The sequence below is a fragment of the Triturus cristatus genome, chromosome 5_1 (genome assembly GCF_964204655.1).
Source record: "Triturus cristatus chromosome 5_1, aTriCri1.1, whole genome shotgun sequence".
Classification (NCBI taxonomy): Eukaryota; Metazoa; Chordata; class Amphibia; order Caudata; family Salamandridae; genus Triturus; species Triturus cristatus.
Window position 1 is genome coordinate 767,549,149 of NC_140587.1, and position 25,074 is coordinate 767,574,222.

General features: G+C 48.9%; 1 protein-coding gene across 2 annotated transcripts in view; it reads left to right on the forward strand.

The window, feature by feature from the left end:
- Positions 1 to 25,074, forward strand: part of OSBPL1A (oxysterol binding protein like 1A) — a 1,951,189-nt gene that overhangs the window by 781,271 nt on the left and 1,144,844 nt on the right. The window lies entirely within an intron of this gene.

The window sequence follows — 25,074 nt, forward strand, 5'->3', positions numbered from 1 at the left end:
TTCCTATGCGACTTCGCCTATTCCAGCTCAAAGTTTTGCACCACGTGTATTTTGATGCGGTCCTGCTGTATAAACTAGGCAAGCGTCCCGATGAGCTCTGCCTTCGAAACTGTCAGCAGGTCGGCACATTTACTCACATCTTATGGGCCTGCCCCCTGATACAGCACTATTGGACAGAAATCACCTGACAGATGGCGTAGGGCCATTGGTAAACCAATCGCCCCCTCTCCTAAGCTATGCCTACTGAATCTGTGGGACGATACAGACCTTGCCCAGGCGGAGCAGGAATTGGTGGCGCTGGGGTGGGCCATAGCTAAAAGAAACATCGCCCAGAAGTGGGGGGTAGCCGCCTTGCCACTGCGATGCGCATGGGCCAAGGACATGGACCTAACTACGGTGGCTGAAAAAACGGTCTATAAGGGTCGAGGCTGCCCCAAGAAAGGGGACTTAAAATGGGTCCGATGGAATAAATACCGAGGGGACATTTGTATTTCTCCCACAGTAGAACTTCGACGAGAGAGGCAGGCTATTCTGGATGAACTGGGAGCCGGGGCAGAGGTATGATTCCGTGGGGAGGCCCAGCGTGGACTGTGTGTGGACGAGCCCGCAGGCTTTAACATGTTCTGGGATCCACATTTATGACGTTTCACATTGTGCATTGTTTCTGTGCCTATACCTTTGCTGTACTACCCGACGTCTCCAATGCCCAAAAATATGTACTTCGCATGTATGTGGTATCAGTTGAGTGTCATGACTGCTGTAATGTTATGGATTTAATCTTAATAAAAATTGTTATTTAAAAAAAAAAAAAGAAGTCAAAGAGGTATTCAACTTCACCTCGTTTGTCGGCCAACGAGATGAGGTAGCATCGCCATTCGAGGCCTGGCTCTGCAATTGAGACAGCACCTGGGCTGACTTCGTGCTTCCCCAAGTTTCCGGGATCCGGAGCGATCCCTTCTCAACTCCAAGAGTTATATGAGGCCATGCACCTCATATTTGAGCTGCCTGTTCCTGCTGGTGTGCCTTTGGGCCCTGCAGGTTCAGGAGGGGCCACTACTGGTCCAACATCGGCGGCTCTAGCGCCAGTCGGGCCCCTTGCATCCACAGATGGATCCCAACAAGCGCCTGTTGTGCCACCTCGACCTTTCCTGGCGCCAGCCCCGATGCTGGCACTGCCCCCCATTCTGATCCCTGACACAGAGCCAGACAGGCATCGCCCGATGCTAGCTGGAGATACGCCTACCAGGCCTGAGCCTGAGCCCTATTCCTATAGGCTAGAACTGGGAAAGGATTGAAACGTGTTGCTGGACCCAAAAGAATACCAGCCCTAGACCGTAACTTGGACTAGTGTGAGGACTTGGCAGAGGCTAGTCGACTGGACACTTCTCCAGATACTGGCATGCTTTCTCCCGCTACTGTGGCTACAGAGGAAGGAACTTCCTTTGGAATGGTGGTGGGAATGGTGGCCGAGGTCCTAGACCTTAGTCTGCCCTCAATGGCAGTCCAAACAAATGTCTTGATGTAAGTGCTTCAGCCGGGAGTGAACCCCTCAGCACTGCTTCTCCCATTTAATAAATCCCTTACAGAAGTCACACTTGTGACCTAGTACAAGCCCAGTGGCTGCTGTGAAAAGGACGATTGCCCACAACCTCCGCCCTGTGCCAGGGGATCCCAATTTATACACATAACACCCTACCCCATTGAGCTTGGTGGTCCAAGCCTCTCCCTACCATGTAAATCCTGGTGCATTCCCTACCACCCCACCGGATAGGGAATCCGAGAGGCTGAACACTTTAGACAAGAAGATGTTTTCTTCCACCAGCCTGGCACCACGGTCTGTGACCACTGCATCCCTGCCTATTGGCCTGTTACTCCCATGCTGTATGGAATCAGTTGCGCAGGTGCTGCCTATGGTTCCAGAGGAGGCCCGGACCATTCTCTTCCAGGCTGCTGCCGACAGGAGAGTTGCAGTTAAGTTCGTGTTCAGATGTGGACTGGATACCACCAACTCGCTGGGCAGAGTGGTTCCAGGATGGTAGACTTATGGCCCCACGCCGAGATGAAAACAATTGGCTTTTCAGTGGATGCCCAAGCATCACTTAGGGACATGCCCTTTGATGGCTCCCCATCCCTTCGGAGACTAGGCAGATTCTGTGCTGGAGCACTTTAAGGACAGTAGGGCTATGGCTAGGTCCTTGAGCCTTTCCATGGCACCCTCGGTCAACCTCAGTCTGCCTTTCGCTCCTTTCGTGGACACAGCCGAGAACTCGGTACCCACTGGGGTGAACAGTCAGAGGCTGGGCCAGTCCACCACCCCCTGGCAGCCGCAACCTCCTAACTCTTCTAGTCAGCCCTCCTACCTTCATGGGCACCCAGTCGAATTCGCCATCACCTACACCACTAGAGGTCTATAACATCAGATCAATGGGTTCCTAAAATTTTCCAGAGGGAATATTCCCTCCCCTTCATGATTACCCCTACACCCGTGCCACCTGCTTGCGACAGGCTGACGGAAGACCATCTGTCCTTGCTCCACCAGGAAGTGATGTCTCTCTTGGCCAAGGAAGTCATCGAGAGGGTGCTGGCTCCATAGGTAGGTCATGATTGCTATTCCTGCTCCATCCTGGTACCCAAGAAGGATGGTGTCTTTCGTCCTATCCTAGACCTGTACCTTCCCAACTTATTCCTCAAGAAGGAGAAGTTCACGCTTACTCAAGTCCTGTCTGCCCCGGACCTGGGAGACTGGATGGTGGCGTTGGACTTGCAGGAAGCATGATTCCACATTCCCGCTCTGCCTGCCCACCAGCATTACCTGCGGTTAACAGTGGGCCATGAGCACTTTTAGTTCACTGTGCTCCCTTTTGGCCTGAACAGCGGCCTCCGGGTGTTGACCAAGGTGATGGCGGGGGTTGCAGCTCATCTATAAAGATCAAGGGTGCCAATCTTCCCCTATCTCAGCAACTGGCTGCTGAAGGCGGCTTGACCCAGACTGTCATCTCCCAACTCCAGACTATGGCGGACTCCCCACATTCATTGGTGTACTCTCAACATGATGAAGTAACCTAAGACTCCCTCTCAGATGCTCCCTTTCATCATAGATGTTCTAGACACCGTGCAGTTTGGGGCATATCCTACCGAACGGCGAGTCCAGGATATTCAGGCACCAATACCGATATTTCAGCCTCATGCTCTGCAGTGGGACCTGAAGTTCCAGTGGGCGCAGCATCAGGGAAATCTCACCGACATAGTCCATATCTCGGAGGGAACTGCTAAAGATCTGCAATGTTGGTTGACGAACCATGATTGGGTCAGCGCAGACCCCTCTCCCTTCCCCAACCAGATATGACAGTGTTGACAGAAGCGCTACTCCTGGGATGAGGCAGCTATCTGGGACAGGTTGAGATCAGAGGCTCTCCGCATAAACCTTCTGGAATTCCGGGCGATCTGGCTGGCATTGAAATCCTTTCCATCCTCCATCAAGGGAAGGCTAGTGCGGGGGAGGGGGGCGCGGCTAGGTAGCCAAGATGGCGGACGCGCTTTAGCGAGGCTCCGTCCCTTGATCCGCATATCTGACAGTTATCCTGTATGTAGCATTGCAATCGTTTCAGTCACCATGGCCTACCTGACGGGGGATTGCCCGTAGACAACGACTGGCGAGTTTGAGCCTGCCGACTGTCGTTTCCGGCTTGGTGGAGCCGCCGGTGTTGAGCGAGGGCCGCGGGTACGGGCCTTGTCAGCCGACAAGCTGTGGTGGTGGCTGGCTCCAGGCTCTGCGATGGAGTGCGAAATCTCTCCATCTGGGTGAAATGAAGGCGAACTCCAGCCAGACTGGCAGGGTGTCGCTGCGGAGATCCAGAGTAACCTGCAGGCCCACCCGGCAGACAAAGGCAATAGAGTGCACTGGGATACGTGGCACTCGGGCAGTGTATAGTCCGGCGTGTGCAGTGAGAGTGGTCCCTGAGCAGTGGATGGTAGCATTGCGGCTCGCTGCCGGAGCTGAGCTGCGCTGTGGAGGGTGCGGAGCGACTTCCTGACTGCGGCCGACCATGTGTGGAGGTGGCGAGCTGCTCCAGGAGGAGCCAATCAGCTCCCTGCCGCGCTCCAGAGACCGGCACATTGTGGTTGCCCCCTGCGGCTGAGGTAACTAGTGCGTTTGTGGCCTGTCCTTCCCTCTCATATCGCCCATATGCAAGAGAGTGGTGGGTGCCTGTGTAGCTCCGGCTGCTGCGACTTGGGCTGCCTGAGAGTTACCCGCCCGCCTACAGGTCCCGAAGGGCCCCCCCCTCCTTTGTCCCCCGTGGAACATTAATGGAGACGGAGACTGTAGTTACACTGGTTGTGACAGCGGAGACCAAGCTGCGAGCGTAACTGGAGATGGTACCATTGGAGTCACTTTGCTACGGCTGTGGGTGCGACGTGGGAGTGTTGCGGGCTGCTTCATGAACTAGCTGCCGTGCCAATTTGTCAGCTGCTTGCGGAGTAACTGACGCACTGTGTGCTGCAGATGGTCCCGCGCCACATGGTGCTACAAGTGTGGATGCCTTTGGATTAAGGATGTCATCTATGGGGTGCTTAGTCATTTTAGACTGGCTTGTCCATGCGGAGCTGACTAGTGAAGACTACAGGCTTATACCTCAGCCGGAACTAACTCAGTTATTGGGTGACAACTAAGGAAGTGCCAGGCCCGCGGTTGCTCACTAAGCCGTACAGATGTGTTTACCTGGGTGTGGGACTGCAGAGGTGCCACATAAATCATTAACCCGCCTTCCGCACGCCAGAGATATTGCCCTTCAAGCAAGATGGGCAGGCAACGCATGGGAGCGGGCGTGGCTCCCACGCGCTCGACATCGGGACCCGCTCAGTTGGGTCAGTCGACAGATACTTCCAGAGCCGTGAGTTTGGAGTCCAAGATAGACTCAGTGCTGCAGGCCGTGACGAAGATAGGTGAAACCCTGACGCAAACCCGCTCATCATTAGAAGGCCGCATTGATAAGATTACATCTGACTTCACACTCTTGCACGCTGATCATAGTGAATTAACAGGGAAGGTCCATGTCTTGGAAAAAGAGGTGCAGGAGATCTCCTCGGTGGCCACGGCAGTGTCTACAGAGATACGCAACCTCACTGCCAGACTTCACTTCCTCGAGCGAAGAATGGAGGATGCAGAAGGCCACTCGCGGCGCAATAATGTGCGGGTTGTGGGCCTGCCGGAGGGTGCCGAAGGTGCTGATGCAGTTGAGTACTCTGAGAACTGCTGCTTGAAGGTGTGCTCTTGCCCTTCTTTGTGGTGAAAAGGCCACATAGGGTGCCGGCACGTCGGCCGCCACCGGGTGCTGGGCCGCGGCCCTTCTTAGTTCGCATCATGAACTTCAGAGCTAGAGATGTAGTGGTCCGCGAGGCCAGAAAACTGGAGGCGATTAAACAACTCGCAGAACCTCTTCTTCCCGGACTATGCCCTGGGAGTGCAACGACAACGGAGTACCTTCCTCGCTGTCAAGCGTCGAATGCGTGAGCTTAACTTCAAGAATTCCCTCATCTTCCCGGCTGAGCAGGCACTGAGTGAGGACGGCTCGTAAGCTGGCTGGCCGATTCATGAGAATTCACAGCCGCTCACAGTCTGCGGACGATGTGATGTAAAATATTTGGTGCAGTTCGTGGACACGCAAGTATTAGACCAGGATACTAACTGCTAATGCGTCATTTGCATCACGAATCTGATATGTACAGTGGTTGCCCTGGTACAAAGGTTGGAGCATAGTGGCTGGGCGGTCCCTTGCAGGGTGAGGTACACGTCAGACGGCACACGACTGAAGCACGATGGGTGTAGCAAAGCGACTCATATACCTATGTACACAGTGCAGATCTACCATCATGCACATTTTTCATGTCTAGCTTTTGCCCACCCCACCTTTTAGTAAGATCTAAGCGGCGTATCTAGCCGTGTGTTGCCTCATGGTGTTTTTCATAGTTTTGGCGGATATAGGTTGCTTATCTGCTCTCTCCCAGTTACCTTGCGTCAGGGTTCCTTTCCTGCCCCCTGTTCGAGTTTTTGCATTCCTGCACCTCTGGTCAACACAGCAGCATTCAGTAATGTCTGGAGTCAGTATGAACTGCTCCTATGCACCTGCTGCCGACCCACACAACTTAGATTGTTATCAACGCAACCTATGCCTCCCACAAACAGTCACCTGGAATGTTAGGGGCTTCACACGCCAGCCCGTAAATATGGCACGTATGCATACTTAAAGCGCCATGCAGTGCATGTGGCACTCCTTCAGGAGATGAAATCCAATTGGAATGTGGATTCTTCGCACTCCGTGAGTGTATATTTGTAATCAGATTTATTCAAAGTGGTGGGTGCAGAGTTGGTAAACCCTTCTGAGCACGAGGGTAAACTGTGCACAGTTGGGGACGTTACTCCTAAGGGAAATAACGCTTGTCCACTATATCACTCCTTCAGGAGACCCATATCTCACAGCCGGAGATCCATAGGTTACAGCAGAGGTGGAGAGGGCAGGTCTTTCCTACGGGCTACTCGGCATATGCCAGAGGAGCACTGATCTGGATACGACCAGGTACCCATTTCATATCTGAAGACACTGACATACACATTTATGGCCGGTATGTGTTTGTTTAAGGTCGGTTGAATGGAATACAGGTACTGCTGGGTTCCGTTTATGCACCAAATGTAGAACAGGGCCCCTTCTGGCAGACACTGACTAACCAATTATCACGGTGGTGTGATTCCCTATCTTCTGAGAGGGTATTTTAATGCGGTCCTGGACACGACCCTAGATAGATCATTCCCGCCGCTCGCACAGACAACTGCAGCAATGAACGCCAGGCTTCTGGGGGAATGGCTGCATAGCTAGGGACTAACGGACGTATGGAGGGCCCTCCACCCACAGGCACGTAGATACTCTCATTACTCGCATCCCCACAGACTACATGTCCGCCTTGACCACTTTGTTGCAAGTGGTCCGCTACTTCCGCAGTGCACCAAGGCGGAGTATCTTGGCAAGACTCATTCGGGCCATAATCCACATATGCTGACACTGCAGGGTGAGGTGGGTGGTCCCATTACCCACCTGTGGCGACTACACCCCTTGGCACTGGAAGACCCCCCCCATTTCGAGAGACCGTGCCTGCAGCATTAGAGGTGTATCACGAACAGAAAACGGGCTCCGTTACTGATGTGGGTGTCCTGTGTGATGCGGGCAAGGCAGTGGTGAGAGGTCACAGCATGGGGCTGAGCTTGAACATTAGTAGACAGCTAGATGTAGAGGTAAAGGGTATTGAGGACACGTTGACACAGATGGAAGCTGACCTAGGGCGAGGTGATGGTGTGCAACACGACATTGACGTGCAGTGAGCTAAGCACACTGAGGTGATGGAGTGCCTGCGCTGCTTGAATTATGCATCACATGCAGCACGCATGCAGCGGTGGATAGAGCGGGTAGGTTGCTGGCACACATGATACGGCAGGAAATCACGCAGACGCCTATACTGAGTGTTGGAAAACGAGGCAGCATCTTTGAGGCCTGCATAAATAACATGACTACATTTGTCCTTCACTGGGAACCAAACACCCAATTGTAGCGCCTGACTCTCCGAGGGTAGCGTTGCAGAGCAGTCTGAGGCTTACTCAAGGGAGGTGGTGTGGGCTAGTAATCGCCATTTGCAGGTGCGCCAAAAATAACACTCAATAATTGATTGTCCAGTCTGTACATTTATTAAACACACACACTTCTCAATACTATGCACCAATTTACAAATATACATAAGCTGTTGGAATTAATTTGTGACATTGCATAACATCTCCACCCCTCCCGCAAAGCGGGGGTGGGGTCTAGTACCACCACTCCCATGTATGGACATCAACTTGCCCCCAATGCAGATAGTTGAACATAACCTGGAGCGAGGGCCCTGCGCACTGGCACCATCCCAGCGGCGACCCACCCAATTACCTCAACAAGCATTTAAAAGGGGTAAACCTGCCTTGGTGACATATGACCCTGACTGAGCATCTCATTCTGACCATAAATTATGCACCTCTATATCTTAAGGGCTAGCAGTCTGGGGACTTCACCTAAGCGCAGCAGCAAGAATCCATGTTTACGCACACTTTAGAATGACTACTCCTCACCCTGGTTGATCATTTGAATGCATTGCAATTACAGCCCCTAAAGGCATCCCAGATGAAATCGCAGGATTGCGCATATACAGCCAGACACCCTAGCAGGACTGTCTGGCAACATAACCCCACTTGGCTTATGACATCTCCTTACACATGTGACTTACAGTCCCTTCAAAAGAAGTACTCCTGGCAACTACACTTTTCCTGCAGTGCGCCTCTTCACTTTAAAAGGAATCACAGGTAAAAGCATGGGATTACGTAAATACAGCCAGACCCCCTAGCAGGAAGGTCCAGCAACATAACTCCATTTAGCTTACATAGGTACTTCACTTTACACATGTGACTTTGTCCACCTAAAAAGAAATAACCAATAGTAAATGCATTTCAGGGCAATTACACCACTTCACCTCCAGGGGATGCACTTCTTCACACATCCCCAACTCAGCCCTTCACTTCATGATGCACTTCTCTACACACCCTCAGCTGTAGAACAAAAGTTCCAGCCTAGAATGTGTTTAAATGCTAGCTGGGCCCTTGAGGGGTAGTTTCCTTTAGGTCCCCATGACACTGAGGGTGGGACTTTTCTTCGTGCTGGGGGGGAGACTGCGCTTCTCTAGCAGCTTCCCCAGCACCTTTTCACAAGTGAGGGTGACCCCCCTCCTCTGGGGGCCACAAAGCACCAAAACGGCAGATTTCTTTGTGCTGGGGGTGGGGGGGGGGAGACTGCACTTCTTCAGCAGCACCCCCAGCACCTTTTCACAAGTGAGAGTGACCCCCCTCCTCTGGGGGCCACAAAGCACCAAAACGGCAGATTTCCAAATGCCTGGCGAGGCATTATGGGGCGCTTCATGCTCCTCTTTACCAGCCCCAGCCACTGAGAACACTCTCCTCTGCCCTCTGGGTCTCTGAGAGGGTAGATTCAGCAGTGTGCTGTCTTCACTGGCTCCCTGCGCCAGCCTTTCGCCTGGCTCTCCTTCTGGGCCTCTCTTCTCCCTGCGCAGCGGCCCCTACTTCTGTGTGCTTGAGTCCAGACCGGGTTTTCCGAAGCTGAAGCCGAGAGCCGCGAAACCGCGATCCCACGAGTGCAGCAAGGAGCCGCTGCTGCCACCATTGTGCCCTAACGCTTACATTCTGACCCCACTTATCAGCAGGGAGGAGTCCCCCGGACCCCCCCCCCCCCCGGAGGCAAGGTGTGGTGCGGCAACAGCAGCAAAATTAACGCTGTGCGCTGTGTTCAGAGAGCGGGAGCAGGGAGGTGAGGAGAGGAGAGCCGCTACCGTGAGTGAGGCAGCTGAGGCCGAGGCCACTACTGGGGATAACAGGCGAGAGCGGGCGAGAGCAGGCGAGAGCAGGCGAGCACGGAGGAGGCGAGCACGGAGGAGGAGCGGCGCAGCGCAGGAACAGCGCTCCGTGGGTGAGCGCGGGAAAGCCCTCCCCGCCGCGGGTGCTGGCGATTCACACCGGTGACCCTCTGTGTCCCCTCTGCACTCCCAGTGAATCACCCATCGGAGCCTGAAAGCTCTTCTGCTGCATTGTGAGGAAAAGTCGGCTCGTTTTTGTCTCCCGCCTCCCGTCCTGCTCACCAAGACTCTTTGATGCCGGCCCGGACAGAACGCCAATGCGCAGGTATCTCGGACTGATTCCGCTGGGAAGCACCATGCTTTCAAATAGTGAGTATTTGTGTTTACTGGTGGTCTACACGCTGGGAAGCCCCCCTTCCTCCTTTCTGTGTGTGGAGTCTACGGAACTGTTGCTGCTGCCTCATTGCTACTGATCACTGACTGCAGCCCCCAGGCGCAACAGCAGTGCATTGCGGTGATTGTATGGAGACCTCCATTATTGCCTAAGCTGGCTATTTTGACAATATTCGCATAGCCTTCCACAAGCAGTGCGTCAAGTGCCAGCACATACAGGGTCTTCTCCTGGGGGATTGTGGCTGTGTGCTCGTGGGTATCCTCCCTCCCATCTTCTTCTTCTGCGCATATTTTTGCTGGGGGATTTCACTCGAGCTACTGGTGCGGGCTCTACCCAGGCGATTCCCTTCTGGTCATTCCTCCTATTGCATCTGAATACCCTGTTTCTTCTCCTGGTTGCCTGGAATGCCGAGGGTGCTGCATTTTCAGCTGGGTTGCTTGCGGCGTTCACATCTTTGACTTGAAGGAGGAGAGGTTTGAACGGAGTGATTGCGCCCTCTGCTAGCACTCAGCAGGGACAAGGCAGTTGGTTTTTCAAAGCCTGGTGAAAGGGTTGATAAACTTATAAACTTATAAAACACTTCATCCCTCAGTAGAGGAATTAGACGCAATAAAATCTCTGACTCGTGACGACCCATATCCCGTCCACCACTACCAGTATTACTTACTTCCTGACGGCTGCTGCTCAGGCTGACTACCGCCACTTTCTCTGCCACGCCGCACCGCTTGCCTGCTGTTTTCTTGGCGGTGGTTGCCCTGCGGTTGGGCGGCTCTGAGTGGGTTTTGAGCGGGCTCTCTCGGAGCGGCCAGACTTGGAGGTGGGCCGGTGTGGGTGGTTGGCTGGGCCTCCTGGTGTGGCGGAGAGGTGGGGAGGCACGGGGCACAGGGGGAAGGAGCTAGAACTGAGCAAAATTTGCAAAGCATTGGGCTATTAAGCAACTGCCGAGCGGGAAAAAGAGTCCTACTACTGATAAATCACGGGAGGGGTTAACAAACTACAGGAAAGTGTGAGTTAAAAAACTGTGAAAAACTGTGAAAATGGACAATCCTCCAAACTAATTGGAAACTTAATACCAAAATCAACTTCAGGAGCGCCAGAGAAGTGCACAGAAGGCTTAGGGGGTGGCACGATCGTGGGAGCAGTCTTAGATCGTGGCATAAACAATCAAGCCTTAACTCATTGCCTGTGTGGTGAAGAATAGAAAGACAGGAACTATAAAGGACAGGAACTATAATAAAAAGGGGGGCACTATGAGGTCAGGTCGCACTCGTGGCAATGTAACAGCCAAACAAGAGTCCAAAAAAAAACACAAAAGAAAAACGACTATGAATGAGGATGTAAGGGATGAAATATCACAAGAAAATGATCAACTAAGCTTGAAAAACAGTACACTTATTGAAATAGAAAAACCAGTAGATAGAGCTTCCTCTGCATTAGACAAGAGCGGGCAATCACTAAAATTGGAAACCAGCAATAAAATTAAAATAAGGCAATACTCACATCAACCGAAAATTTTTACAAAATTCAGCTTCATAAAAAATGTGGGGGACGTCCTGCTATCAAATACGAAAGAAGTACCAGGACTCCAATCACCTCTTCAACCGTTTCAATCAAAACAACCATTATTAACTACAAAAGAGCGGACTTCAACTCACAAAGGTGAAAGTCCAGACCAAAAAAGTGACAAAAGAGACAACAGCAGAACAGTTAACAGCCCTTTACAAGTAACTTCAACCCCGCAATCTAACAAAACATGGATGACCTTTGAAACCACAAATAATATACAAAAAGGAGAAGACGAGGCCATCCAAATTCACAGACAATGTGAAGCAAAAAAAAGGGTTGATGACGCCCAAAAAAGAATCCAGGACAACCTCGTAACCAGCTTGGACTGGACCAGTGTTAACAGACCAGGAAAAAATAAAGACCGATTTGGCAACTGTGCAATAGTTATGACACCGGAAATTCACAGCCAAAAAAGCCCGCATGAAAAACCCTTGCTGAGGCATACTAACCCCAATCATGAATGGAAGGGGGAAATACAGGAAAAAACAATAACCCCAATTCTAACTGACGTGATATTAAACTCCCAGCTAGAGTCACCCATCAGAGAAGGAGGAACCAAAGATCGAATTCTGGGTCCAACTTTGGATCCAAATATAGATAAGAAATCAGAAGGAATAGAATTGGTTGTAGACCTTGGAATGGACGGACTTAACTTAGCTGGGAAAGCAGAAGAAATAGAAACCGACTCAGACCTTGGCTCGGAGGACTGGGAAGGTCTCTTGGCTGCTTATACCGAAGAAAAAAATGGGAGCGGGCTCAACTCTAAATCAAACGACAAAATGTGTGAATACAAACAGGACCCATATGAGGGAGGAAAAACAACGGAAACTTGTGATGAAATAATTATAACAGACAGTAAGGAGGAAACACAAAAGAATGCTACCCAGGACACAGCATGGCAGAGTCTGCTAAAAACAGTCCAACTATTGGTAGAAGCTTTGCACTACCAGTCAGATAAGATGGATACCCAACTGACCCTCTTGGACACACTGGCGGTCTTTGTGGTTGCGATCGATGGGAAACTGGGTACACTAAATGCATTATTACAAAACAAACAGGATCAAGCTCAAAGCAAGTATCAGGGCTGCGGATGCGGCCCGATAATTGACAAACTGGCCACACTTCCATCAATGCTGAGTGATCTATGTACATTAATAAAACCATCATCGCAAGGAAAAGAAAGTCACGGGTACAACGGACAAATAGACAAGCGTCCCCAAGAATGCCGCACCACCAACAAAAAAGACAAAATAAAAACCATGGCATCTCCTGTAATTACTGGAAACGTTCACACTGTGGTATCGGAGAAACAGATCCACAAGACTCAGAAAGGAGAGGCCAAAGAGACAAGAACAGCGGATAATGGACTGCCTGTAGATGTACAAATTGAGAAGGTTGACAATCATCTAAACGCAAAGCAAAGGAGGGCAAACAAACGCAAAGGCCGGAACCAAAAAATAAAGCTGGATAGAGCGGGATTCAGCCATCTCTTTGGGACATCATCGCTATCCAACCAAGATGGCCCAAATAACACCCAAACTGACGACGAAGACACCGAGTCTATTAAGGAGACTGACAATAGAGAAGGAAGAGAAGTTCTTCATCAAGAAAAAATAAATAGACTCTCTTCACCAAGATCGGAACTAAGAAAAAAAAAAAAAAATTTAGTTCATAGCATGCAAGGCGGTCTGATTGCCAACTCTGTAAGGTCTCCTAATGAAAAGAGTGGAGCAATGTCTGGGAGCGAAATACCCCAGCATCCCCCATCCAACAAAACGGGGAGAGCTATGGAAGAGTTAGATGTGCACTTATCGAAACAAAGCAGACAAACATCAATACCTTCACAACCAAGAATGATTCCAAAAATAGACATGAATGAACGTCCAAGTGGTGGTGGAGCTGAACTACCAGTAATCAGACAAAGGGAGTGGAACCAAATAACAACCACAGGAGGACAACAGATAACACACGATGAAGGGAGTATCGGAGTGGAATCTTCCTTATACCAAGCTCTACCTAAAGAAATGCAAGCAACCGGACCAGGACATGAAGGATTTGCCGAAACTACAAATAGGAAGCCGGAAGACATTAGAAATACAACAGCAAATATTGTATGGCTCACCCCGGAGTACATTTCGAAAGGAAGCCATGACATACTGAACAGAGGGAACATCTTACGACTCTTATCTCACATTCCATCTCTGGCTAGTGTGACTACCTTGGATCTAGCCTCCATTGAATTCACTGCAGTAGCAGGCTCGAAGGTGGAAATAACAAAGGCAACATGGACTACTTCTTTAGTTGCACAGAACATATTGGCTGAGAGCCAAACCTTCAAAAACTGGGGTATTTTAATTGCCCCTTATATAAAACCAAAATATCCTGATCTATTAATCCCCACAGGAAGAGATGGAGCACCGAATTGCGGTATTAGATCTGGAACATCAGTACTCCGAGGTGCAATAGGGTACTCTGGAGGAAGAATCAGGGAGGACCAGGAATCCACAGGACACACCTCAGATGGTACATCAACAGGTCTCTTTGACCTGAGATGGATTTCCAGAACAATTAATAATCGAGCAAAATGACCAACTATGGATCTCCCTATATTGAATGGATACAATAAATATAGAATCTGCTCATGGAACGTCAACGGCCTTGCATCTAAAATGAGCGATCAAGAATTTGTTAGCTATATAAGATCTTTTGACATCGTGACCTTTCAAGAGACCTGGCAAGAAGAACCTCCGCACCTGCTTGGTTTTTTGCGTTTCTACACAAGCGCGGTGAGAGCTGCAAAATATGGCCACCTCCAAGGGGGCCTTGTGACCTATGTTTCAGTGGCAAGTGCCCACGAGATTAAGGAACTTGGACCACCCAATCCCAACCTGTTGATATTAAATCTTTTCATTTCGGAACATGGCAAGAGGGGCACTAATCTAACTCTAATTAACGCCTACGTTCACCCAAAAAGGAAAACTAAGGTAATAAATGAACTATGTAGTTACCTAGAGGAAACTACAATTAAAACATCGAATATGGATGTCGTGCTTACTGGTGACTTTAATCTAAACCTGATGGGGAACACATCAGACGATGAAAATCACCTTCAAGACATTGCCTGGAATATACCACACCAAGCGCTCTCAAAAACATCAATATGTACTAAATTTGATAAACAGGCATTAGAGAACCTTGAGTCCTTTAACATTAGAGTACTAAATGGAAGATTCATTGAAGATACTCCACCAGCATGCACGTTTCATTCATCAAGGGTTAGTAAAACCTTGGACTACACGTTTATGTCACTATCTCTCTTTTACCATGTAATCTCCTTCAAAATAGGGCAAAAAACTGATAGTGATCATTGCCCCCAGGAAATCACACTGAATATCTGCAAGCCCAAATTTGAGCAGTCTTTGGTCCCTATTAACTCAGTTTATACTGTCAACTATAAAAGGATTAAATATTCTGCAATAAATGAGGGAAGCTTGCTTGACATGACGATACTGCATTTTGAGGGAAGAATTGGAACAAGCGAGGTTGAGAAATGGGAGTATTTTACCAAAATAATGGCAGGCTACTCCACAACACCGAAGCTTGAATCAAGACGGACAGATAACAATATGACCTCGCTCACAAAGGAACATCAAGTGAAGATAAAATGTATAAAGAAATGTATCTACCGAACAATGCGTCAACTTAGGTACTCTTCATGCGACACGGTGAAACAAGACCGCTTACAGAAACTGAAGGCTTCTTTAAAACAAACAAAGTGGATAGCAAATAAAGAAATGGAGGACAGCTTATGGGTAAAACTACAGGCTGACATAAAACAAAACGATGGGGCGAAATTCTGGAAATCAATTAATTCCTTTTTAAATCCTGTGCATGATGGAGTATCCTCTAATATTAGCGAAGCTGCATGGTCAAAGTATCTTAAAGATCATTTTTCACAACAAAAGGCCTCTGACTTTGAGATAGGAAATGAGGGCAATAAACTAACAACACTGTGTGAAACTTCCCATAAACAAGCTTGTGGCAATACAATCATGAATACAAGAGAAATAAACTTACAAAAGACAATCATGCGACAAAAATTAAAAAGGGAAGAAGGGAAGGGGCACCCGGCCCGAATGGTATACCTCCCATCCTTTACAAACAGAGCGATAGGGAATGGGCTGGAGCACTAGAGCCATTATTTAATGAAATAATACAGTTCAATATATTACCTGCCTCCTGGAAGGGCTCAATTATCTCTCCTATACTCAAATCAGGTAATAAATCACAACCAAGCAACTACAGACTGATTGCCCTTATGGATAATGAGGCCAAGTACTTTGCTGGGATCCTCTTGGAAGAATTACAGCTCTGGGCTACAGAAAACTCCTTAATCCCTGTAAATCAAACAGGTTTTGCTAAAAATGTTGGGACAACAACGAACATCTTGACGATGGGCATGTTAATCGATAAAGCGAAAACTATCAAAATGCCAATCCATCTGTGCTTTATTGATTATAAGGCAGCGTTTGATTACATCAATCGAAATCTCCTGTGGTCTAAACTGAACAAGTGGGGGATCCGAGGCCCTTGCTAAATCTACTTATCAACCTGCACAGTGACACCTGGATACAGGTTAAGTTGGGTGATGGATCTCATCTGTCCAGACGCATCCCAACTAATAAGGGTTTAAAACAGGGATGTGTCTTGGCTCCAACCCTTTTTAATCTATTCTTAAGTGATTTAACCCCGATTTTAAATACCTGCAATTCCCATGCACCGAAACTAGGAGGCCAAACATTACCATCATTACTATATGCGGACGACATAGTGTTAATTAGTCAAACAAAAATAGGGCTACAAAACCTCCTAGATGCCACTCGGTTGTATTCTGATGATAACCAACTGACAATAAATCTACAGAAGACACAAACTATGTCAATTAATAAAAAAAGGAAATTCAGCTATGGCTGGTTCTGGAACAACAACCATATTGAAGACACAACAGTGTACAAATACCTGGGAGTCAAAATTGATAATGGTGGCCAATTTACCGCTCAGAAAGCAAGCATTAGAGGAAAAGGCATTGCGATATCTATTTCGTTAAAAAAATTAAATGGTAAGCTCACCAGTCCCTCCCTCTTGCCCCTGGCACAAGTTATAAGAGCTAAACTGCTGCCCACAATTACTTATGGGAGCGAAGTACAGAGAGGTAGGGATGCGGCGACCCTAGACAGAACTGTGGCATCAGCATACAGAACCATATTCAGCTTGCCAAAACAAACCTCTCCGGCCCAACTCAGGCTGGAATTTGGAGGACAGAAGCAGTCTTTGGCAAGACAAGGTGCATATATAATGACTTGGGATAAAGTCCGTAAGGCAAATGAAGGAACCCTAAACAGCTACTTATGGTCAGAATTAGAACGGTATCCGGCATCGCCAGCTGCCAAATACTTGAAAAGCAGCCTAGTGAATCTAGGGTTACAGGAGCTGTGGAATACTCCTACCAATCACACCACGATCAAAAGAATAGTAAAGAGAACAATAAAACATCTTTCATGGATTGAAGATAAAGCGTGTGTTGCAAAGAGGTCACATGGGTGGATCATCCTAAACTCCTACTCCAAACAAGGCCATCAGAGTTACCTTGACCTCGGCTACTCACGTCATATAAAACTGAAGTTCCTCAAATACAGACTAGGCGTGTTACCATGCACACTCCACTTTCCGCGGTGGCTGAGGGTTAATGGGGGTTCCCTCTGTCGCCTATGTGGCAAGGCATCTGAAGACATGGAACATTTGTTGTGCTCCTGCGAGAAGCTGTTGGAGGAAAGGAAACGGTTACTGAAACACCACTTCAACCACCGTGGAATACGCTCACGAAGGCAGGCAGTTCTTGCCTGTTTTACACCTAGTGACCCGCAGTTGAATTGTAGCCTTGTGAAGTTTTTGAAGGTGGTAGAAACAAAGATGCAGAAAATTGACCGACCGTCATATTCTTAGAGGCTCTTAAAATAAGCAGATCCCTATTTACATTGTATCAACTATGGAAGGTGAAAGAAGAGTAAATACTGGAATTTGTCCCCTTGCCATAAAACACAGAGGACATTTAGAACAATACGTTTACTATTTTAACTCTATCAACATATAAAATCTTATGAACTTTTTAAAAGGAATTAAAAATGCAGTTACTACGTGAATGTAATTTTATTAAGTGATGAATAATGTATTGTGTACACATTAGTGTTTTTTTATTATTATTTCTTTTTAAGGATGAATTGCAATGGTTTTAATTAACTATGCTAATAAACTATTACTTACTTACTACTTACTTACCTACTTCTGTGCACCAGTCCTGGGCTCTTCTTCTGGTGCTGATAGGGTCCTGGGGGCAGTCAGGAGGTCTCTCCTTCCAACTGCCCATTGCGCCAGGCTCCAGCACCTTCAGCCTCAGCAGACCACACTCCAGAGAGAGCTTCTCTTCCTGTGCAAGCACTTTTTAAAAGTTGAGTAGGGGGCTGGCAGGAAGTCTCTGTTGGTCCTATCAAACAGCGACACATCACGTCCCTGCCCCCTCCCTCCTTGTCCAGCCTCTGGGTTTGTCAAAATGGCGTTGTCCAGGGTCTCTAGCCACATGTCTGAAGCCCCATCCCCCCCACGCTGGCTTCCCTCCTTGGTGCAGCCTGGTGCCTGGCACCTAGTGATGGATGATCCCGTAGCCCCACCCATCATCTCTTCATGGAGAGGAGGCCCTCGCTTGTGGAAGAAAGGTCATCAATCCATCCAGCTGAGGTCAGCCCTCAGCCTGGGTCTGGTCATGGCTGGCTCAGAGAAATATGACCGTTCTGGATGACCCAAAAGCAGTACAAATATGACTTTGGACTCTGCTGAATACTTATTTTCACATTAGCTACATTGGACTTAAGTGCGTGTCTGGAATCTGTAGGCCTAATGGAAGTTGATCTAGCCATGGGCCCCACATTCCCATAGGGGAGTAATGAAGTGAAAAAACAGTAAGACACACTGACTTTCCCTGCCATGTTTCTTTCCAGTGTATAAAGCCTATTCCATGTCACCACCCAATACTGCATAAGTCCTACCACACCATTCACTTTGTAGCTGCTCCTGGACTGCGCACACTAGGAATCTCCCCTGCGCAGCCCGTACACATGTGCACACGCATGTACACATGTGTCTGCATGTAACCAGCCCGGTGTCCCTTACTCCTGCTGCTGAACAGTGGCCTGGCCAAGCCAGGGGAACACCGGTAAAATCCCCATGCAGTCTCTTACATCCTGAGTTCACTGTGGGTCAGTCCCAACTTATGAGGCTCCCCCACAGTAAAAGCTCAACAATTAGGTGCTCAAAAAGCGAAAAATCCAGGCGGCCCATAGTGTCAGAACCACCTTCTAACACTGAGAATCAGGACTGCGGAGGGAACAGTACTCACTACACAGTATGGCATACATGGTGCATTCACCGGACATTACACCAGCATTTACCAGTCACAAACTTGTGCAGCACCGACAGTCATAGCTGCATTTCTCGCCCCTTTACCCCTCTACGGCAGATCACGGCGGACCAACGCGGAAGTGCACGCACCCATCGGCTCGTTGGCCACTGGCAGTGCTTCGGGGCCAGACGGATACCCGGCTAAATATTATAAGGCCTATCAACAGGTTCTGGCGCCGCGCCTTCTTGCAATGTACCAGAATGCGCTGGAGTCGTGCGTTCTCCCAAGCACTCTTCGCGAGTCCCTGCTGGTGTCCATGCTCAAGCCGCACAGCAATACGGAACTCCTGTGGTCCTATCGCCCGCTAGCACTACTCAATACAGATTATAAGATACTTGCTAAAATGCTGGCAGGTTGGCCCCACTGGGGCCACATTTGGTGCACGCGGCCCAAAATGGCTTCACGACTGCACGGATTACTTTGTTAAATCTGCACCGATTCTTTCCCGTGGTGCATTATTCTGGGAGTGACTGGCCGCAGGCTGGATACCTGGTGTTGGACCTTGAAAAGGCTTTTGACACCCTGGAGTGGGAGTTCCTGTTCACTGCACTGCGTCGCTATGACCTGGGTGATGCCTTTCTGAACCTGGTTAAGTTATTATATACGCGTCCCACAGCAAGAGGGATGTCCCCGTTGAAAGAGGTACGAGACAGGGCTGTCCGATCTCCTCCTTGTTATTCACGCTTGCTATCGAGCCTCTAGTGGAGGCACTTCGTTCAACGCAAGCTGACTGGTATACATGCTGTCTTCTTGTATGCCGAGGACCTATTGATTTATCTCAGAGATGTGGGGCTAATACATCGAGCGTTTGAGACCAAGCTCCTAGAGTTCGCTTCAGTGTCAGGTTTAAAGGTCAACTGGGAAAAATCATGCTTGTATCCATTCGCAGAATCTAACCCTGATCCACACCTGGTCATCAATGGCAAGGGAGTCCACTGGCAGACCGAAGCGTTTCGGCATCTGGGGGTCCTGATTTATAGGGACTCACAGGACCTCCTAGAGGGGAACCTGACCCGAGCTGTTACAGCGCTGCGAGCGCAGATGTCGTTCTGGTCTACCCTACCGCTGGCGGTCATGGGTAGAATTGTGCTGTTTAAAATGGTGCCACGCCTTCTTTATTACTTCACAAATCTGCCATTGCACCTCAACCACTGTTCTTTAAAATCTTGGCGTCTGACATGCGGCACTTCATATGGCATGGGACACAAAGCAGAGTGTCACTGCTAGAATGTACCCGTCGACTGGCCAGGGTGGTCTTTCACTACCCCACATGGAACAGTATTACTTGGCTGCGCAACTTCAATGGGTGGTGTGCTGGATTGCCGCACGCCAGCTGACGGACACAGCGATGCAGGACCCTGAGCTCACTCATGCCCAGATTGTGACGCTGTTTCACCTGGGCCGGACAGGTGGTGTGCCTACCCAGCTCCTGGTACGAGTGGCGTATTGATGTTATCGGTGCAGTATTTACATCATGCGCCATATCACGCCATACACACCATCCCTTCCAATACTGGGTACCCTCAGGACGCTCCGGGCAATAGCCAGCGCAGAACTCGCACACTGGGAAGAAGCTGGGGTGCAGACACTGACTGATCTATATGCTGATGGGCTACTCCTTCTCTTCGTAGATCTGGCCGAAGCTGCAGATTTGCCACAGGGCCAATTCCTGTTGCACGCCACCTTGGTGTGTTCGCTTAAGGCACTATGGGGCGATATCATGCAGATAGCTGATACCCACTTAACTATACAATATCTGCATGAGCTAGGCACAGGCTGGCATTTAACAAAATGGTTCGTGGAGTCTCTCTGCACACACACGGCGCCACAACTGCTATCCATCCGAGCACGATGGGACGCAGACATGCAGTAGCCCGCCGCTGACCGGGACTGGGAAAGTATTCTCGAGAGTCCGTGCGCATACCTCGGAATGTCCGATTCCGACTCATCCAGTATTACATCGTTCACAGGTCCTATTTGACACCGGAACGTATTAATAGGTATTTTGGCAAAACGGATGCCAACTGCGCGAGGAGTGATGAGGTGGGGGCAGACCTAAAGCATATGCTGTGGTCTTGTGCTATCATTCATGCTTACTGGGGTGTGGTCACCAGCTGCTTGGCTCAGTGTACGGAGCAGGTGTTGAACTGGACGTGGGAGCAGTGTGTCTTGGGATTGTACCCTATATCCAAGAAACACAAGGTGAACTCCAGGTACATAGATCTGGGACTCATAGTGGCCAAACGGCTGCTCACTTGCCGTTGGAAGTCTCCTATCCCTATGGCAGCAGAAGCCTGGTATCAGTCCCTGCTATGTTGGGCACAGGCGGAAAACGTGGCTCTTCACCGGGAAGATGCTAGAGGACTGCGCAAACAACTGATAGCAGCGGCGTGGGACACGATACTCTCAGACTTTCACGTAGCTTGGCGCAGCCATCAGCAGTCTCTACTGGGTACACCCACGAGTGTCAACGGGCAAGATAGTGGAGAGGATCCATAGGATAGAGTGCGCAGGGTAGTGGCAGTACACTCTATATAGACCCACGAATGTCTTCTCTGTTCCCCCTTCCCAGCATATAATTGACCCCCAAGCACCAGGGTTGTATCATCTAAACTATAGGTTATTATAAATGGACGTAAATGGGAAACTCGTTACCCACGGTGTACTGCTGTAATGACATGTTGGGTCCGGTACGGAGGCAAGGTGGAGGTTGCGGGTGTGACACATGCGGAAATGTGTAATGCTGCTGAAATGTGCTGGGTGTAGGAAGTAATGTTACATGTTATGATGTTGAATTAGCAAGTTGCTAGAACTCAAAATATGCTATGATGCTTAAGCAGTCCATGTAACAGGCAGACTATAATAGTTGTAACTGACTAGAGTTTAATTGCCAATATGTGAACTGTTTTTGTAATGCTCTGATCTGAACTGTATTGCTCACAAAGATCAAACGATGCACTGTAACTGCATATTTGTGGAAAACAATAAAAACAAAGTTAAACCAAGGGAAGGCTAGTGTGGGTGTTCATGAAAATACCACCGCCATGTGGTACTGCAACAAACAGGGCGGGGTCAGGTTGTGGACCCTTTGTCCAGAGGCCCTGTGTCTCTGAATTTGGCTGGAATGGCAGGGCATATCCCTTGTGGTTCAACACGTGGCAACTCTCTGAAGGACAGGACGGACAAACTCAGCCAAAGATGCCTAGCGAATCATGAATGGTGTCTCCATCCAGATGTGGTGCAAAGTCTCTTTTAGCAGTGGGGAGAGCCTTGGTTAGATTTGATCACTACCGTCGAGAACGTGCACGGTCTGCAGTTCTGCATGCTGGAGTTTCCAAGGCGGCTCTCGATCAGAGACTCTTTTAGTCTTGAGTTTTCCTTTCTCTCCATTTTTTGCTCTTTTGTTTGGAGAGGTTCCCCATCACATACCATTGTGACTTGTGGTATTGGGACAGCAGTGGGCAAGCGGGTAGCAGTGCAAGCAGCCTCACATTGGAGCATTCCCAACTCAGTTGGCCTGCTGTCCTAATACCACAAGCTACATTGGTAAGTGATGGGGAACCTCCCCAAACAAAAGAGCTCCGATAATGCTGATCAACCCAATGGTCACAGGTGGAAGCTCACTTGGAAGCCCTAGTACTGAAACGGTTCAGCACCCATCACTCACTGCAGTGATTGAAGTGAAATAATCCCTTGTTAGAGCGGCCCTTCACGGACCCAGTTCCGCAGGTGGCCATCACCACGGTTGCCTCACTGTCAGGGTTGGAAGCACTTCTTCAACAACTGACTGTTAAGGGATTGTGGTCACCGCAACTGAGGAGTTTCCACAGAATTACCTCAAGCTCCTGGCCATCCAGCTAGCTCTTCCGCAGTTGGGCGATTCACCAATGGAAACATCTTCTGGTCGAACAGCTGCCGGGAGTGGACAGCAATTTTGAGGACCTGCTTAGCAGGATGCAGCAACAAGTCCACGAGTGAGAACTCCACATACAAGACTATTCCCATACTTCTGCTGTTCAGGGATCCCAGAGGTCAATCTCTAGGCCACCATCCAAAACTCAAATGCCAATATTCCGCCTTCAAAATTCCCACTCCCACAATCCATGGGCAGTGTTCTACGGATGAATTGGTTACTGTTCTTTGCCTCTGTTTCCTCCTCTCCCACCCCTTCTGTGTATGGTCTGGAAGCTTCTGCAAATATGTCTCACTCTCATCTGGATGGCTCCCACAAGGGCCAGACAACCCTGATTCTCGACCGTCTTAGAGATGTCCTTTGTTTCCCACGACAAGCTACTCTACTGGCCAGACATTCTCACTTGGAACCAAAGCAGAATTAGGCCTCCCAACCCCAGGCAGCTCAATGTAGTAATTTGACTTGTGCGGCCCTAAAGTTTGATTATCTGAAGCTACCTTTAAGAATGCTTGGCCATCCCCAAGGAAGTACGCAGGCCCACTACGCGAGCCTGTTATTCTGCCAGTGGAAATGGTTTGCCCATTACTGCATTTACAAGCACTTGGACCCCATTAAACCTGTGGCCAAGAACATCATCTGTTCCTCCTCCACTTGAGAAAAATCAGGCCTACCTTCCACTTCCATATACCATCATTTAGCTTCCATTATAGCCTACAGGCAAAACAGGGAACACTCGAAATCCCTGTCATTCAGCCTTACATGGAAGGACTCAGATGGGTTATCCTACCCAGAGTTTCTCCTGTCCCCTTCTTAAACCTTAATGTGGTCCTTAATAGACTCATGGCCCCTCCTTTTGGATCCACTACACATGTGCCCTTTACGGTTCCTCTCATGGAAGGTCACCTTCCTTGTCCTTATTACATTCTTAATATGTGTTGGTGAGCTGCAGGCCCTCACTTTAGAGGTACCGTCTTCCATGTTCATAATGACAGGGTGGTCCTCAGGACTAACTCTAGATTTCTTCCAAAGATTGCGTCCTCCTTCCACCTCAACCAGACCATAGAACTCCCTTTTTCCCTCAGCCGGACTCCATACCAGAGGCCTTTCACACCCTTGACAAGACCAAACCCTTTCGCAAGACGCAGCAACATTTTGATGCTTTCGCTAATCCTTACTAGGAACATACTTTGTTAAAATTGGGTATACAACATTGTCAAATTCATTCAAGCCTATTCCATTAAGGCTAAAATAACTTTGCCTGACCTGCCTAGACCACACTCCACATGTAAAAAAGGCACCACTGTGTGTTTTTTGGAAAATATCCACATATCTGACATTTGTGAAGGCAGATATGGTCCATTCCTCATGCGTTTATGAATCATTACTGTGTGGATGCCTTTCCATGCCAACAAGCTAAAGTTGGTCAGACTATTATAAGGATTTGGTTTCAATCTTCTCCACCATCCACCGGCTATGTGGAGTACTGCTTTACAGTCTATGCAGAGCATGTGTAAGTATCTGTTCTTACCATGTAGTGCTGTAGATTCACATGCTTCTCCCCAGGAGCATTTGGTTGTTGCAGATGTACACTTCTTCAACTACATATTTAAACTTTGTAAATAACTTTAATAGCCACTGTTCTGTCCCTATTCATTGCTCCATATCAACACGCACCCGCCGTGCAAAAAACAATGCAACTGGTGTCCATTCACATTGCCAACTAAGGGAGAAGTCACTATAACTTGTGATTCAAAAGAGTTCTTGGAAGAGGGAAAAATAAGTTTAAAAACATCTAAGCCCAATAGTAGATTGCAGGAGTATACAGAGCATGTGTATCTACAGCACTACATGCTACGAACAGATGTTTTTTCTCAAAATCTTTTTAGTGAGGTTTTTTCCTTTTATGTGTTACCGTACTTATACAACTTAATATAGTGACATACATACAAGCAAACATGACAGGATGAACAAGTACCATTATGATAGTCGGTGACACTGGCTTAAAGGTCAAAATGCTGCTATGGTACAGCTGCACAGCGAACCCACGATGAGCTCGGAGTAGGACATGCTGCTCGAATGGAGCTGGGCCACGGCTCGAAAGGAGCAGGGCTCGGGTCTGTGAACCAAGAAATGAAGGCACCGCTATAGGGACATAACTGGAGGAAAGAGAGCAACCGGTTATGCAGCATGATTGTGTGTGGTGGGTGTGTTGGCAGGGCTGGAGCAGGATGCTATGAACAGATCTTAACA